Source organism: Ochotona curzoniae, unplaced genomic scaffold (assembly GCF_017591425.1).
Source record: "Ochotona curzoniae isolate NIBS_2020 unplaced genomic scaffold, NIBS_Ocur_1.0 contig_291, whole genome shotgun sequence".
Classification (NCBI taxonomy): domain Eukaryota; kingdom Metazoa; phylum Chordata; class Mammalia; order Lagomorpha; family Ochotonidae; genus Ochotona; species Ochotona curzoniae.
Genome location: NW_024465649.1, coordinates 9,605,390 through 9,624,503, shown reverse-complemented (window position 1 = coordinate 9,624,503; position 19,114 = coordinate 9,605,390). Strand labels below are relative to the sequence as shown.

The window sequence follows — 19,114 nt, the reverse complement described above, 5'->3', positions numbered from 1 at the left end:
CCTTGGTAGCAGTACATAACAAGCTTAATTAAGGCTGCTGTGGATGGAGACAGATGCAAACTTCATGTTGCCCAGTGAACAGCAGAGAATACATAAGAATTGCAGCAGACACTGGCTTTATTGACGCATTTACTGTGCATTAGAGACATCTGATCAAGGAAAACAAACAAGGTGATTGAGGAAACACAGAAATAAATGAGGTCCAGTTTCCCACCATTCAGCTGTCTTGCAACAACTTCCTCCATCTAAAGAAAGTCAATTCATCCTTTGATATGTGAACTGAACTTCCACTTGAGGGAATTTATGGAATCATAACACTATTACAAAAAGCATACCAGAACTCATAAAAATCAGCCACTGTCCATCTATGTTTAGACTACATAATGTGTTTGCTTGGGATTTTTAAGGTTTTTGTTTAATTACTTAAGTTGAAAGTCAAAGTGACAGAGACAAGGGGATCTTTCACTTGCTGGTTCACTTCCCAAATGTCCACAACATCCAAGGCTGAGCCAACAGTCAGAGGTGGGCAAGGCTGAAGCCAGGAGCCCAGAACCCCATCTAAGTCTTTCACTTGAAAAGCACGGACCAAACTATTTAAGACATCATCTGTGACCTCCAATAGTACAGATTACCAGGAAGCTGGATCAGAAATAGGGTGATAGCTTAGCGGCTAAAGTCCCCACCGTACATGTGCCAGGTTTCCACATGAGGACCAGATCCTATCCCAGCTACTCTACTTTTCTTCTAATTCCCAATTTGTGCCTGGGAAAGCAGCAGAGGATGGTCCAAAGGCTTGGGCCCTGCACCCACACAGGAGACCCAGAAGAAGCTCCTGACTCTAGGCTTTGGATCAGCTCAGCTCACTCAGCCATTGCAGTCACTTAGGGAATAAACCAAGAGAGGGAAGATCTTTCTCTGTATATATCCTTCTCTCAGTTGATCTACCTTTCCAATTAAAAAACAAATAAGTCTTTTTCAAAAATGGGGTGTAAACTGGAACCCAGACACTTGAATGTGAGCAGTTCAGTGTCTTAACTAACCACTCCGGCCAAACATTCACCCATTGTTATTTAACTGATTTAGTGCCAAATTTTAAAACATGAATGTTTCACATTAAAAATGCAACCAAGATGTTTAACTTTGCTTGCAAATGAGAAAGCCCTGGCTACATGGGTCTCACACATTCCCTTCATGTGACAACTGACTGCAGCTGAATGGTAGCGTATCCAGTCCTCATCCCAACCTGAGCACGCAGAGCTTACCAGACACTTCAGCAACAATTACAGTGAACTGCACTTGACATATGCACATCCTGATTACACCTGAATAAACAATCACAGTCCTCTTTGCCCTGCTTTTTTGATCCCAGACAATGGGAAAATCAAGACAATTGTAAAGAAGTTTATAAAAGGAGAGACTGTTTCACCACCATCAGCGCAAACTCAGTGTCTTCACTAACAATTAATGACAAGCTGCTGCATGCACTGGCCCAATAACATTTCCAGTCTCTTTTTCCCTGGACCCTGAAATCCAGCCACTTTACAATCCAAACATTCCAAACTGCCCAGAATTCCCTCAGAGTGATGGTTCTTAACTCCACTTTTACTATGGTCCTCTGACCTAGACTGTGAATTTTTTTTATTATTATTATGAATTGCATTGCATTATATGACACAGTGTCATAGGCACTGGTATAGCCCCACCCCTCCCCGAACCCTCCCCGAACCCTCCCCCCATGATGGATTTCTCCGCCTTGTTGCATTACCACATTTCAAATTCAGTTGAGATTCTTTCATTGGAAGTATTTACCAAGCATAAAGTCCAGCATCTAATCATCCTGGTGAGTTCAACGATTTCTTGGTGAGACCATCTCTGGTCTGAAGGTAAAGACTGTGAATTTATGTCTTCTCCAACAGACTTGATGCACCCAGAGGGGAACTGTGTCTCTAATACACTCATGCTGTGAGCCCGAAGCCCAGCACAGTACCTGGGAAATATTCATTGCAGGAAAGATTCACTACCAAATTCCAAGTGCTCTCCAAAGCACTTGATGTTAATCCTTCCCTATCCACAAGAAATCCATCCCTCTGTCTTACAGTTTACCACAGCTAACACTTCCCTGGGTGTTACAAAGTACTACAACAGTATTATCTGTTTATCTGTGTTTCACTAACTATCCCTGTATTTAGAAGGAAAACACTGTGTGTCTTGCACGACCATGGAGCTGGTCACTGTTGTCAGTATTCTGTAGCAGTCCTAAGAATACTGAGTTAGTGGATCAAGCACACGGCACAGAGCCATTTCCGACAAATCATTACTGCTTGTACTGGATGATGAGGTGGCTATTATTTTCCTCATCACCATCACCATCATCCTTATCATCTCCACAGGCGTAACCATTAGCACCACCACCTCTAGGTGAGGGATCCTTGAGACTTGTGTTGCCTCTTATATGTATAATAACATGCGACCTTTGGTCAAGCGATTGGAGAAGATCAGAATTGTCTGCATCATGATCATTCCATTTCTCTACCCACACCTTCACACCATCCCAATTTAAAAACAAAATGACATAACTGCCCATTTAGAGGATGTCCAAGGCAAGTCACCATCACACTGGCAACCTACAACACACCCGAAAAAAGCTGACTGGACAATGTGCTCAGAAGTCAACACTAGATGTGACATGCCTAATGTCTTTACCTCCCAGAGTAGATCTCTATCTCCTTCCTCTGGAGTGTTCTATAAGTTATGGATCAATAAACCTGCCCTAAAAATGTGGCTATATTAGTCTTGCAAAATACTCACAAAGAGGAAATATTTTCTTCTCCCCGTCCACAGTGAATCACAGCACACAAAGGCTCACAGGTGCTGACAAGTACTAAAACTGCTTCCTGGAGCAAACTGGAGGGGTGGGAGGGGCAACAACTGTTCCCCCTTCCAGTAGGATTCACAGCACACAAAATATCAAACTGTTTCCCACACATGTGAAGACAACAGGGGCCACCAAGGTCATGGCATATCAAGATCACTTTCCAAAGAGAGAAAGAACAACTGCAGAGTGGAGTTAGCTGAAGTCTCTGCTATTAAAGCAAAAGCAAAAACAAAAACAAAATCACCTGAGTGAAGAGGCTATGATCACTCTGCACCTAAATTCTCCTATGCACCAGAGCCAGCCCTTTTCACAGGCAAGAGCTTGGTTGACCTTGTGCAGAGGACACACTTGTCAAAGGGTGGAGGGGTGAGGCAGAAATGAAGTGCCATGCATGGCAGGGTTCCAGTTGTGTGGCCTGTAGCAAAACCAGCCTGGAAGAGCCCATTATTCCCACTGAGGATCAGAAAATTAAAGGGCTCATCCGTGGCCACAGAGCTAGTATTTGTCAGGCCCGGGTATACCCATCTATCAGATGAGGATAGCATCAACCATCCTGCCTATCTGACAATTCTGGGAGTACACGCAAGATGCTGGTGTGTGTGTGTGTGTGTGTGTGTGTGTGTGTGTACGTGTGTGCCTATGAAAAATGCCATAGACCTAAGATTACTGTAGCTGCAGAATGACTTTTCCTGGACACCCATCTGCTGCTTTCTTTCATCCCACTAACACATTCACGGGGGAAAAAATGGAACCTTTGCATGATCTTCAGAGCAGAGGAACAACAAATGGTTCCAGCTCTACAATCAACCAATCCCTGATAATGTTGCAACATGTGTAGTTAAGTCTCCTCCCTGTGCAGCATCTCCTCAAAGAAGAAGAGTGGGCAGTTCCTTCAAGGCACTGAGGCCCCTTAAGCTGTGACACTTTTGTATTCCAGGAAACAAGTGAATGTCATTCAGAACCATACATAACTGTACCACAGTCACATTCTTTTTTCTCTGTCATGCTGAAATCCAGGTTCACAATCATTCATTCAATCTCCCTGGGGTCTGATGACTTCAGATTGCAGATTTTATTATGGCTATTAGAAAGGTAGCACAAACTACAACATCCACAAAACTTTTAACTTTTACATCTCCATCCAGATGCCTCGTGATAACTTGTAATCAAACTGTTAGCTGCTCTTGAAACAAAAGGTAGCACAGCTGCCAACTCAGAGGGTTCAATAAAGCTTAATAAGTAACTTCCTGGGGTGGGCCAAGTCAGGTTTGATCATCAATTCATTTTCAGAGCTTTTTATACCCTGCAATTGCAGAAGAGGGCTGTGCAGTCCTACTGCTGTTGCTGTCCTATCCTTCAGCACACTGTAGTAAATAGAGCTTAACTCCACTTTCAGCAGAGCCATCTCCACTCCCTACAAGGTAGGATGACCCTGATGGAGTGGGAGGAGTGCAAAAGGGAAAGTTGATGGCCAACCCAACACAATAAGTGTTTTACTTCCCTGCTAGCCTTCAACTCTGCTATAGTAGCAAACATTTCTTTTAGGAGTTGCACTGTTTCTGGTGGAGGAGCAAGTCCTCTACCTTTCACTCAGATCATGCCCCCTCATCCAGCTCTCCTTGTGTTGAAGGAAATTGGTCTTGACTCTATTCCAAAGGCTACCTTGTCAACAGACTTCTAGTTCACTCATTGGGAGAAACTGGCAGGAGGCAGGTAGAAGAAGGGAGAACTAGAAGAAGCATTATCTGTTTCAAGTTGGCATTCCCAGAAGTGGCAGAGTCTTCTGCCCGGACCCATGCTCTGTGTGCTGTCATTGCCACCATGCAAACTCAGCTGGGCTTCCAGCAGCTCCAGTTCTGGCCTTTCTCCAGTGCACTCTGCCTTCACACCTGCTCCCTGCTGGGTTCTGATAATGCTATGCTCTCCAATGAGGCCTGTGCCTCTCGACGGAGGCTGGCTTCCTGCCACTGCCAGTCTGCCCTTTGCTTCTTTCTCTTGTGTGCACCTGTTTCCATACTTCTGTAACTAGTTTTCCCATACCAGATTCCCTACTCAGGAGTCTGCCTCCATAGATGTCCTGACTGGATTGCCACTACATAATCCATACCAGTGAAATTCTTAAAATCTGCTAGGGAGTCACAGCTTAGGCGACTCTGAGTGAGCTCACGACAGCACAGAGAAGTCTGGTCACTTCTGACAGACACTTGTTGGCAGTTTTAATCTTTAGGCTGTGATTTTTTTAAGACTTATTTATTTTTATTGGAAACTAGATTTAGAGAGAAGACACAGAAAGATCTTCCATCCACTGGTTCACTCCCCAAGTGGTCACAACAATTGGAGCTGAGCTAATCCAAAGCCAGTCGGCAAGAGCTTCTTCCAGATCTTCCACACAGGTGCAGGATCCCAAGGCTTTGGGCAATCTTCCACTGCTTTCCCAGGCCACAAGCAGGGAGCTGGATGGGAAGCAGAACAGCCAGACATGACCCAGTGCCCATATGGGATCCCAGAATATGGAAGGTGAGGACTTTAGCCACTAAGCTATTATGTCAGGCCCTAGGTTGTGATTTTTAAATTGGCTTCAGATAATGCACCAAGTGAACAATCCCAAGTGTAAAATATCTGCATTATTGTGTGATTTCACAAGGAAGTAGAAGTCTATGTCTGAACTACTCTTCCAGTATGTCCTCCCCACTGCAGTCTTCCATGTGAGAGAGAAAGGGACCACTGTACCACCTGTGCTCAGTTGGATTACACATCTCAGCATTCAGAAGTCATTCACTGCGGCCTGTGGTTAGGCATTTTAGGTTAAGATTTCATTAGTAAGGGAGAAGGCCTCAGCTCAAGAACATGTTGTAAGACCTTTATTTTGAAAAGAGAGCAATGGGGGGTAGATATTTGACACAGCAGTGAAATCATTGCCTGAGATACTCACATACCACAAAGAGATGTATGACTCAAGTCCAGGCTACTCCTTTTCCGATCCAGCTTCCTGCTAATGTGCACAACGGGAGGCAGGGAATAATGGCTTAAGAACTTAAGCTTATCACCCAATTGGGAGCCAGGAATTAAGTTCCAAGATTCTAGTTTTGGTCTATTGGGGGCATTTGGAGATGACTCAGCAGACAGAAAGCCTCTGTGTTTGCATTTCAATAAAAATGAATTAATGAACACATAAACTAAAAAGATCAACGCTAGTCTGGATGCCAGACCCCCCTCTTCTAGCCTCCCTTTGTCCTAGCCATATTGATTATGGCTGCTCAAACATACCAAAACTCTGCCTCCAGTGATCATGTGTGGCAAAAGTTTCCTGTTCTCACAGCCAGAAAGCACAATCTATTAGGTTAACCCTGTGCTCGGCTTCTGTCCCAACAAATCTTGATTGGTATGAGTCAACCTCTGTCAAACTGACAATAGCACTGTATATTAATTTCATTCCAGAAGACCAACAGAACATTGCTGATGGGAGGTCAAGGAAAAGGTATAGCATTTGGCAAGGAGAAAAGAGAAATTTGCAATTTTACCAACACTGATGGCAGTAAGGGATAACTTGCAGAGAAAAACAAGCACCTGCTCTAAGTCTTAGAACACAGGTATCATGGAAGTATGATAAAGAACGGGAATGGGCATCAGTACGGACACCAAGGGCTACATCCCAGCTGCCAAGGAGACCACGAGGAATTGGAGTGCCTTCGGAGGCCGATAACTCTGAGGTCATCCACTCTCATATCAATCTCCCATATGGGATGGAAGAAACCCAAATCCTTCCTCACAGCATCCAATGTCATCAGAACAACAGCCAGGAGCCCTGAGTGGTCTGCAGAAACAGAAGAACAATAAACTCCCTTCAAGACTAGGCAGAGGAGCTTTCTCTGGTCCTTACTTAAGTTCTAACTTTGGAACCCAACCCTCTCCTGCAACGACCATCAGGGTCGTCCTGGACCACCCCCCCCCAGAAAAAACAAAACAAAACAAACAACAACAATACAAATTAGAATAGATAGACAAAGAACAACAAAGAAAGCTTAGAATCAGACAGGAAACCGTCAGCGGGGACTCACATATCCCTTACTAGGTAGGACACGAAAATATGTTACTCCTCACTGTGGAATTGAAGATTTCTCTGCACACCCCTCCTAAAACTGTTCCATGCCTCAACTGTTGACGTATGCCTTGTTAGAGTTATAAGCCAGTTTGGACTATCCTAAAATCTGCCAAGTCCAGTAAAAATTAGCTTCAATACAATAAACTGCTAAATACAAAAATGAAAATAGACATGCGATAGCTGAATAGTATCCTATAGCCATTTTAAGGTGGATAGAAGCCTGTTGTATATAAACTAAAATTGAAATGTCAATGAAGTAGTCACAGGATGTGGTTAAGAACTTGCATTTTCTAACATATCAGCCACTCAATACCATGTCAATTAACTCCATAATGTTGTAAACTATTATCGATGTTATGTTATGGCTTTTAATTGGTTGGGATGATATTCTGCCAGCTCTGCTTTTAGACCAGAGATGGTCTGCCCAAGAAACTGTTGAATTTATGTGGACAATAAGATGCTGGACTCTATGCATGATACATGCTTGCAATGAAAGAAGCATGACTGGATTTGAACTGTAATACTGCAATAAGGTGGAGTAAACCACCATGGGGAGAGGGCGTGGGGAGGGGTTGGGGGAACCTCAGAGCCTATGAAATGATGTCATAAAATGAAATGTAATAAAACATAAACAAATAAGGGGAAGAAAAGAACAGGAGTGGGCTTATGTAAGGATGAAAGGGAGGAAGGACTTTGCTGGCAGGTAATCGTTATCACATGGGCCATGGTTGGATATTTGTCCCATTGTCCTCTTGTTCAAGAACCAGTTATACTTTCCTAATATCTGTAAGCTTCCTCGAAGGGCCAAAGCCTGCCAGCAGCTCATCATGGCACACTAGAAGATCTGAAACCAACAGACTAAGGACAAGACAGCAAGAGCACTAATGTGGGCACAGAGAAACCTGGGTCTCTGCTCCAGCAAAGCTTCACAGCTGGGGCACATCTTTTCAGCCTCCTCTGGTTCCTCACTTGCAATAGACACACCTAGGGCTCTCAGGATTCAAGCTGGAGCTGAGACTTCCAAGCAAAAGTGGCTCCTGGGGTAGTTAAAAAACTAAGCTGTGCTGTAAAAGCCAGGCCATTAGGTCACGAGCGAGAATCACTCCCACGCCTCCTGCTGAACAGGACCCCCAATTTGAAACTGGACTGTCCTCTCCTGCACAGAGTCCCTTGCTCTCCATGGGAAAGCCAGCAACGTCCTTCCAAACCTCTGTTACCTGAACAAAGTGATGGGCTGCTACTCGGGAGGTCACTCTCTCACTAGTCCCTTTCCTCACTCCACAGGTCCATTAGGCCAATCAAATAAAGATCCCTTATTATGTCCTGCATTGTTGATCCATAGAAGACAGCAGTGATGGTCAGCAGGCTCTTCTATTTAGCTATGAAATAACTCTGCAGGCAAGCCCCCTACCACTTGGTAAGCACTCACTAGACAACAGTGTTTTTCTAGTTCTCCTGACTCCCCACTCTTCAGAATGAGAGCTGAAGATGAAAATGTAGAAAATGTGCATTTTAAAGTTTGTGATATTTATAAAGCCAACTATAATAATACAAAGTACCTAAAATAAATCTAATGAAAGGGTACATATACTTATGGAGAAAACCATAAACTCTTGAAATCAGAACTAAGAAATGGAGAGTTACTACATTTCTGGGTAGAAAGACTCAATACCATAATAATGCCATTCTCTTTGAACCAATTTATAAATTCAATGTCACTCAAATCAAATCTCAAGAGCATTTTTGTGAAACACTAAAACATAATTATAAAATTCATAAAGAAAACAAGGGCCAAGAAAAGCCAAGGAATTTCTGAAAATGGACCTTATAGAAAAAAATGCCAAACTTATTTCAAAGCCGAAGTAACACAATTTGGTTTACGCAAGAGAATAGACAAAGCAGTCACCTAGAAACTCAATCGCACTGGCATTGTTTCTCAGTGAGTTAACCCAGTGCTCTGAATACACCCATGCTTACCCCGTACATGACTTGACATTATGAGTATGTACTGCACCACATCCCATCCAACTCCTGCTAAGGTGCCTGAGAAGATGCAGAAGGGGACTCATTTACCTGGCCTTCTGCCATCCATGCTGGACACCAGCAGAACTCTTGACTTTGACCTGGTCCAGACCTAGGCCTTGCATCATGTAGGGAGTGAATCAGAATATGGAAGATCTCTCTCCTTTCTCCCTTCTTCTTCCTCCCTGTATCACTTTGCCTTTCAAATAAGTAAGCCAATTAAATACACTCTAAAAAATGCTATGTGTGCCAGGAAAATTATTTTTCCATATGGAGGAGAATTAAAATGAATACCTCCCCACACACGCACACACATACATGTTTGACATGGATCACAGAAGTTAAACATGAAAGGTAAAACAATAAAGCTTTTAGAAGATAATAAAGAAGAATATGTATGTGACATCAGGGAGAGAAAAGAAGTCTTTCTTAAACAAGACATAAAAAGTGCTAACCATAAAAGAAAAGATTGATAAATTCAACTACATTAAAATTAAGAAGTTAGGTAGCAGAAGGTTGGCAAGACTCCAGCTTCAATGCAATCTATAAATCTTTTTGGTTTCTCAAAGGAATAAATTACAGTAACCTGTCTATATTCATTGGAGCTAGAGTCTCACAATACGTGCCACCGTTACAATGCTAGAGATGGTGGGCCCATCTTGGTCTGCCTTTGGATTTCTAGTACTTTTGTGATTTTACATGAATTGTTGGGATTTATATTTAGAACTTCTGTGGGCATACATAAAAGTCTCTGCTCAGAATCATGTGACCTGTGACCCAAATCAAGCCCTAGTACGTGGCCCTGTCACGACATACTGGCACTACTAAGCCATCACCAGGGAACAACACTGCACGGCTCCTGCTCCTTACCTATTACACAGTTTCCTTATGTCAGTGATCATCCACACTGCAGATTTCACTCTGTTCTGCTAACCACTGGGATTTAACTTCCAGAGGAAACAGGTAAAAGCAAAGCCAAATGTCTCTTGGCACTCTAAGAGTAGATCCTTAGCAGGACCAACTTCTAACCCTGTGGGAGAAGCTGATCTATTGTTTTTCATGTAGCCAAGATTAAGACCAGAGGTAACCTCATGAGGCTCGAAGTCTCCTGCTTCCTATTTCTGTTCATCCTTCCTATCACGCAATCCCTACCAATATTCTGCCATTCACACTACATCTTGACATGTATACAGAAATATACGAACACAGGCTAGGGTCATAGAAAAGGAAACTGTCTTCTAAACATGACTCGCAGCTTAGAGGATGCAATCTTTGTCAACAGGCTCCCATGTTTCAAGAGAGATGCTTGCACTGCTGTGTGATAGCACCTCACTTGAACCCTCTGTTACTGAGAGTTATTCCTTGAAGACCTTGAGGATAGGACCTCCATAAGCCTTCCAAGTATTTAGTGTCAGGGTATTCAGTCATTAATTAGCATTGTAATCTACACACTTCCTCTTTCAAAGAAAAGCATTTATTTTTCCTCTTAATAGAGCTGGATTGCTCTATTGAATCAACCACTACAATAGGACAGATTTGGAGAAGCAGTTACCGTTAATGAGTCTAAGTGATGTCAATAAAACACAAAAATGACTTTCGGCGGACGATTATAACTACTCACATTCAAATTTGGATTACAAAATAAAAAAGTATGATAAAAGGTTTTCAAGTTCACTGATCAGAAAGAATTTCAATATTGTTGACAGAAGAACTATTAATCTACCCTAATCTTTTGATCCATATTAATTTAATCATCCACATGAGCGTGCACATACTGAATTCAATTCCACAAGATCTTATTAAGCACCTACTACACTCCACACACCTTAGTTAAAAGAAATCCCATTTCCTTCCACTGAAAAGTTTATAAATGCTTCATTTCTTTTTTTTAAAGTTGTACTTTATTTTTATTCCAAAGTCAGATACACAGAGAAGGAGAGACAGAGAGGAGCATCTTCTGTCCCATGATTCACTCCCCAAGTGACCGCAACCTCCGGTACTATAGTGATCCAAAGCCAGGAACCAGAAACTTCCTCCGGGTCTCCCAAATGGGTGCAGGGTCCCAAGGCTTTGGGCCGTCCTCGACTGCTTTCCCAGGCCACAAACAGGGAGCTGGATGGGAAGTGGAGCTGCCGGGATTAGAACTGGCACCCATTTGGGATCTCGGCATGTTCAAGGCAAGGACTTCAGCTGCAAGGCCACCGCCTGGCCCAATGTCTCCATTTCGAACAAAATATTAGGGACAAAAAGATTACTTCTTATTATCTTTGTGGCTATTAGCTAGCAAGTGGATGATAATGTAGGAAAATTCTTTTTTGTAAATAGCTTTTTTAAAAATTTGTCTTTATTTCAAAATACATATTTTATAAAGAGAAGGAACAGTTTGAGAGAGAAATTCTTTCATCTGCTAGTTCACTACCCAAAGAGCCACAATAATCAGAACTGAGCTAATCCTAAACTGGAAGCCCAGAGCTTCTTCCAGGTCTCCCATCTGGCTGCAGGGTTCAACACCTTGGGCTATCTTCTATGGGCAATCTTCCACTGCTTTCCCAGGCCCTTACCAGAGGGCTAGTTTGGAAGTGCAGCAGCAGAGACAGAAACCAGTGCTGCTACGGGAAGCCAGCATCATATGGCAGAGGATCGCTTTGTGGTGCCACGACACTGGCCCCAGGGTAATTCTTTTTAGGCTAGTTCTTCAGAACAGAATATCCAAAAGAACAACACAGAAGGAGGAAGATGAAACTTGGGACGGTAGCTGTACCTAGCAGGGGGAATGCAGAGCCAACCATAGAGAAGGGTATTAGGGCACTGCAAACGTATTTATTTCGCTTCGTTACTTTGGCTGTATGCTAATACAGGCTTGGTTGTTTCATTGCAGTGCTATTTACACTCTCAGTGTATTGTGGGTACTCTATCCACATTTTGAACCTCACATATTACTTTCATAGAAATGAGCCCCTACAAACATTTTTAAGCGACACATCTATCATATGCCATTGAGTGATGCTCTTTGCCATCAAGATTTCATGCAAAGGAATTTAGAAAATCTTCAATGATTTCAGTGCACTTCTGCACTGCAGGAAATCTTTCAACCCTTAACGTGTCAGGAAATGTCACATCTTGCAAAAAACAGGATGTATAATTCAATAGTTTCCAAAAATGTTTGAGCACGGATTTTCTTTCACACTGAGCACTCTTCCTTTTGAAACATCCTAACTATCGTGGGGAACATAAGTGTTCCCTGAAACACAGTTTGGGAAATTCTCTATAAAAACCCATTCCAGGGCAAGTATCTGTCATGACACATAAGACAACCCATCCCACACTGAAGTGGTACGGCTCCAGTCTGGCTTTACTTTCTTTTTTAAATTATTATTATTATTATTTAAGTCATGTAGTTTATGATATAGTTCCATAGGCTCAGTGATTTTCCACACTCCTGCAGTCCCCTATCTTCCCCTGCCCCCACTTTACTGGTTTCCTCTAAATTATTACGATAGTATATTACTTTTCATCCCAGATTCCTGGGGGGAGGCAGGGAATAGCTCAAGTAGTTGGGTCCCTGCCATCCCCGAGTTGGAACTAGAACTGGACTGAATTCCAGAATTCTGGTTTGGCCCGTCCAAGTCCATTCTGTTTCTTTCTCTCTTTTTTCCTATTTCAATCACAGTTTCTACACCATGACCACTCTTATATATGCCCATCGCTAAGCCCATAACAAATGTTGAGGCCCACTTTCATTCCAGGTTGCCTTTAAATTGAGACATTCTCAAACTAGAGTGCAATCTCTTCTGCAAAGCATTCTTTATGCCTGCTTTTCTCCAACAGCTTCCAGCTGCTATTGGTAGCACATCATAGCTATTTATGCATGAGGCTGGTTCCCTAGGCGGCAGACCTTTGCAGTTCACAACACCTAGCCATGACCCTAGGACAGGCACAAAGTGGGTATTCAGTAAATATTTGCTAAGTGTATACGCAAAAGATCTTTGTGTGCATGCTCAAGATTTCCTGGATACTCAGTGAATATTCACAACACGTCAGGCTAAACTTTCAAATGAAATACTAACAAGAACAGAAACAAGAGGAAACAAACAGAGGCAGAGACTCACACAGAAACAGAAAGGAACAAAGACAAAGGAGGTGGCTAAACTGATGGACAGCGAATTGACAGGAAGGGAGTCCAGGAGAGAGTCAGAGACAGACCAGCAGAGTCAGAATCTGAGAGCAGGTACACCGGCTTGGCAATTGTTCTGCCCCAGTTCATTCTGCCCCAGTAACAGCTCTCTGAGAGGGCCAGTCCTCATCTGTCTCCCCTAAACAGGCCACCTTCACCAGTACAAAACCTCCATCATTTGAGCTGTGAGTGCTTCTATTCAACTCTTCTATTCTCTGCCTGTCTTCCTTTTTCTCTTCATGAGAATCCCCCCCCTGACATTGTAGATAGATGGCCTATATGTTGGGTTCAAACACAGTAAAATAATAACAATAAAAGCAAGCTGTCGATTACTTTCCAATAGAATATGCTGCATATCTCATAAAACAGAAGCCAGAGGACTTTTATGATTCCTAAACCAAAGCCTTCCCTTATCTGAGGACTAAGTGGAAGAAAAATACAAAGAGCGTATTCCAGAAAAGGAAACCTTGAACCATGACTTGCTCTACAAGCTAAGGGAGCTGTTGAGGTGACTGTCTTAATGGGTGGTTGCAGCAGTGTATGTACCTGTGTGTATCTTACACAGCTTATATTCTTGCATGCATTTCAGATTGAGTCCACTGCAATTTTTCAAGGATAGAAATGTATAACTCAGGGAGTTTATGGTGTTACTTTTTTCCCTACTAATACTGTTTTTTTTTTAATCTGGAATATCTGATCGGCTCCTGTTTGATAGCCTGACAGCCACTTACATACCAAGCTTTATGGCCAAGTGCAAGTCATTTAGTCACTTCTTTGTCCTGTCATAGGGCACAGCTTGTCAAAAGGAAGGAATGAGTCCAGTGCTGTGGCTTAGTGCGTAAAGCCACCACCTATAGTGTTGGCATCCCATACGGCATCAGTTCCAGCTCCCTGCTAACCCACCTGGGAAAACAGCAGCAGATGGCCCAAAGTTTTTGGTTCTCTGTAACTACATGAAAGACCTGGAAGAAGCTACTGGCTCCTGGCTCCTGGCTTCAGGCTGACACAGCTCTGGATCTTACAGCCATTTTGGAAGTGAACCAACAACAGAGGGAAGATCTTTTGTCTTGCCCTCTCTCTCTCCTCTCTCTGTAACTCGGCACTTCAAATAAAATAAATATTTTTTAAGAGGAAGAATCACTAGAAAAGGAGCACAGGGATTTGAGAGTGTTCTGGTGCCCTCTGTTGTATATTACATATCTTCTCAACAGGACTTTTCTTGCCAATCTGGAAATTGGGATAATTGACTAAACCACTGTTAAAACCAATGTCACTTTATTTTCCTAAAAACAAGTGCTGAAAATCACACCAGCATGGAGACTTTAGCATGATGCGCATGTCTACAATTCCTTTTCATAATGAATGAAAGTATGCAAGAAAATATTTCCAACAAAATCAACTAAAAGGAAAGCTTTGAAATTCTAACACACACACACACACAAGTCTGCATACATGTATCTTCCTCCCTTTCTGCTGGATAACAACAAAGCAAAACAGGCATTAGGGTACCTAAATCTCAGAACATCCCTGATTTTAAAAAAAAAAAAAAACCTGTCAGATGCCAAAAGAGTATCTGCTGGGCACTGTTCTAAGCATTTTGAGTGAGGTCCGTATTCTGCCAAACAATGTTGTGAAGCAGGTGCTTCTTTTATTATAAAGAACATCAAAACCCAGAGAAGCTGAGAGGAGCTGATGTAGGCTACACAGCCTGCAGACCTGGAGATGCTGATGGCGATACCAGCTTCTACTACTGCCCAGCCCCGCCACCCCACACCACCTCCCAGCTTGAGAATCTCCATTTACCAAGGCTTGTAACAGACAACAGCTGTACTACAGTCTTGGTCATCCTGACTGCCTAATTAATTATTCTCCAATTACTCATTAATTACTTAATTAATGGCTATCTCTGCAGAGTAGATACATGTGTACCAATATCAACCAAGACCTACTAGGAACAGTCACCAAGTCCCAAGTGTTCAATGTTTTGCATCAGTCCAACTGAACTGCTCACAATAAAGCAATGGGAACAAATACACAGCATCTTCCTACAGAAAGTCTTCCTATGTCATTATCCTCCAGTACATGTTATCACCATCCTGAAAAGCAGCCAGGATCACCTCCCGACTCAGAGGCAGGCTAATATCACGGTTAGGTTAGAACCTGGAACCACAGAGCTTGAGTTTCAGTGCTGTTTCCACTCCTTACTTTCAAGGTATTCACATAAGTTACCAAAGCTCCCTGTTGCTACAACTTCCCTCTCTTCCAGATGGAATGAGAAGATTTCACTTCCTTGGTTTAATGAAAGTGCTGGGCAGCCTACGGGACTCCTAGCAAGCACTATGTCAATTATTCTTGTAACTACGTAAGCGTGACTTGCCAGACATCACCAAGAAGTAGCTGGGTTCACCCCAGTATTCTAATTCCAAATGCCATCCTTTCTGTTTACTAACACTAGGTGCTGGAACACTCGGTGACTGGATTTCCCCTGGAAAACTGCTCAAAGATCCCCCAGGTAGCTAGTATTGTGCCCATTTTGCAATGAGGAAACTGAGGTTTTGAGAGGGTCCATGATTACGCCTCAGGCACCACACTCAACTAGTGTACGTTCTCCATTACAGAGAATCCTAAATAACACTTCAAGTTCCTGACAACACCCTTCAATGTGCCATTTTTTCAAGTGCCATCTAAAAGACATAAACTGTGATTTTCTTGCTTTGTCTTCTTTATTAGCTTGAGAAACGGATTAAATCGCAGCAAAAACAAAATGTTTGACTTGAGTGAATTACCGGAATGAAACGCTGCTTCAATTACATTGGTCTGCCTGCAGGGTGGCTCCCAGCATCTAAAATCCACCCAGCGCAGTATCTGAGATGGGTCCTGGGAGGTACCAAGTCAGACTCCCGCCCTGCTCAAGAGAAATCACTTCGCAGGGCAAAGGGGAGCGCCAGCAGAACAGCACATTCCTCTCCCGTCTGGGCGGAGAAAATGAACAATAAGTGATATGATCTCCTCCTGGCAGCTTCGCACAATGGTGTGTCTTGCAAATGAAACATACTGTGAAACAGCTTGTGAGATGAGCTTCATCAACAATAAGTAATTTTTATTCAGATTTTATTGTTGAATACAATGAGCATGATTAAATGTTTCAGATATGCCTATTCAGACCTTACGCAAACCGTCAAAAAAAAAAACTGAGTCCATGAAAAATCATCTTCATAAATCTGCTTTCGGAAGAGATTTAATTGCCAAGTTGATGTGCAGAACTGAATCCATACTTGGGAGCCCAGTTACTGCACACTTGCGCTTCTTACCTTGGCCTCTTCCCTCATGCCCGCAATGCTGCCAACCAATGCCAATTAGTTACCTTGCCAGTCTGCATTTTGAACTTCCTACACCTCTAAGAGGGCCTCTGTGTATGGAAAAGAACAATAGCGCTTCAAAACCCTTCTCTGCGTGTTCTTTAATACTCCATTTGAATGCTGGGATTTCAATCAAGGACATCAGTAGACAATTTCTGATTGCTTGGAAGTTGACTTTTATATAGCTTTGATTAGGTCGCCCTCCTCAATAGGAAATCAAGAAATTCTTTGATCCTTTTCAGTTTCCAGCATTGTCCTCAAGCCTTGACAAGATGGGGAGAGAAAGGGATGGGCTGTGGAGGGGGTTACTCCAACCTTCCCCCTACCCAGGGCTCCTGCTTAAGCTGCGCGGGGTTCCATCACACTCACTCATCTTTGAGATGTTAAAACAATGGGTGCTAATTCAGGGGGTGGGGACAGTTGATAATGTTATGGATTTCCCAAAGACCTATAATTGGCACATAAATGCACAAACGTGAACCGGATAATTAGGGGGTTCTGAACGTAAGCCACCTTTAATTTATATGATTACTTGAAAATATGGTAAGTGTTGTGAAGTGTCAAAGGAACCCCCACAAGGCCTTTATTCAAAAACCATCAACATTGTGAAAGTGCGCCAGCAGGAAGGGAGCAGAGGGGGGTTAGAGGCAAGGCAGAGTAAGCGTCAGCACGCGGGTCAGCACGCGGTCCCGATGGAGCTGCGTGGCAGCACCCGTCTCCAAAGAGGGCTCAGCCGCCACAGCTCCACCAGGGCAGAGAAAAGGCGCTCCGGCCACAGCCGGCTCTCAACTCGCTCCTCTTTCTAACGCAGCTGAACCCACGCTCACGCAGCCTCGGAGCCTCGCGGACGCGCCCCCAGCCTGGGCGACACGCAGCGGAGCGCACCGATGCCCGCGCCACGGAGCTCTCCCTGCCGCGCCCGGTGCCCCCGCCTCCCCGCCCCCACCCCGCGCGGCCCGGCGGAAGTGCCCCCGCAGACCCCCAACAATGAGGACTTGTGTGTTGCCAGTGGGGGGCGGGGGCGGTCTACCCGGAGGGAAACCTACTTAGTCTGGAGAGTCCGCAGGCAGGCACCGCGGCCGCCAAGTGGCCTGGGACTCGCTAGGCGTCTTTCTCTGGTGCCCCAGCCGCCCTCCCGTCCTTTACCGCGACTCCATCAAAAGAAAAACAATAAAGCATAAAAGCCTTTAAAAGTAGGAGAAAAGCCGCGCCCTCCCACCAGGGGTCACAATAACCCGCCGCTGCCGCAGCCAACCCCTGCCGTCCGTCCTGGCTGCGGGCGTCCACGCTGGCTTGGAAATTTACTTTTTCACCCACTCGGCGGGCGGCCCCGTTCTGACGCGGCCACACTACTTCCCTCATCTCGGCGTCCCTGATTCCCGCTTCTCTCAGCGGCTGAGAGCCCCCTTTATGGCTCCTTTAGAAACGGAACACCCGAGATTGAAAGTTTCCCCAGTAAGAAAGAAGCTGAGCTCCCGCATCGAGGCAATTGTCGAGTCGCGGGGGCAGGGAAGGAAGAGTGCGCGCACGGAGCGGGCAGCCGGGTAGCGGCCCTGGGGAGCGCTACCGAGGGAGGCTACCAGGCACGGGGGTCCGCGGACCACAGAGCCAGCTGCGAGGACACCCGTGCAAAAGGCTGAGGTTACGGGAAAGCCCGCGCAGTAGGAGAGGTGGAAGGAAAACTGCCGTGCTCCTGGGGTGGAGGAAAGTGAGAACCAGCAGTGGGTAGGAGCGTCTGGTCTCCGGGGCGCCACTCGTGAGGCGGTGAGGTGGTTGGGGAGCAAGGGGCAGGTGCAGCCGTTGGAGAAAGCAAGCTCAGGCAAGAATTAGAGCCAGGAGGGAGGAAGGTGCAGGGATCCCGGAGAGACGGGTCTTGGGAGGACAAGTGGGGAGAGAGGATCGCGCGTGGTCACAAGTAGGGAGCTGGGGGTTGGGATGGGCGGGGGGCGCAGGAAAGAGAAGCGGAGGCTGTCCCCTTTCCTTCCATCAAGTGGAGGTAGAGGACGGAGAAACTGCTGCAGTAGCTATCCCCGCAGCACCCCTTGCCCAACTCCCGAGAGGCGCGCCCCGGGGGCCCCTCCTCCGTGCCCGACGCCGTGGACCCAGCGGAGCCACCCCCACGGCATCCAAGCTTGCAGTTCCCACAGAGCACCTGCCGGAGCAGAACTCCAGGGCTACACAAGTCCCCCACCTCGCCTCACCTCTGCTTGCCTGGAGCATCCTCCGCTGCCACAGCCGCCAGGAAGCGGCTCCCATGCCCGGCGGGAGGCGGCACTCAGGCGCGCTCTCCAGCCCGGGGAAGCCCCCCGCTAGCGCGGCGCTCGGTGCATCCTCCCGGGGAGCCACGGGCCTCGCGTCAGAGCAAGGGGAGGAGACCGCCCCCAGCGCAGACCCACCTCCTCCGACAGCCCCCGCCCCGCCGGCCCGGCGCCCCGCGGCGCCTCTCACCTGCTGGCTCCCGGCCGCCCGCAGCGCGCCCCTCGCCCGGGCCTCGCAGCTCCCTCTCCCGCCGGGGCGCTCAGTGCGCCGCTCGAGCGCTCCGACAGCTTAGCCCAGTCGCGGTGACGACAAGCTGGAGGAAG

The 19,114-nt window shown here is 45.4% G+C and overlaps 1 protein-coding gene across 1 annotated transcript in view; it reads right to left on the bottom strand.

The window, feature by feature from the left end:
- Nucleotides 1-18,909, bottom strand: part of DAB1 (DAB adaptor protein 1) — a 383,239-nt gene extending 364,330 nt beyond the window's left edge. The window contains exon 1 of the mRNA XM_040978648.1: nucleotides 18,734-18,909. The gene's annotated coding sequence lies outside the window, so the exon portion shown is untranslated. The remainder of the gene's footprint in view (nucleotides 1-18,733) is intronic.
- Between the last annotated feature and the right edge of the window lie 205 nt (nucleotides 18,910-19,114).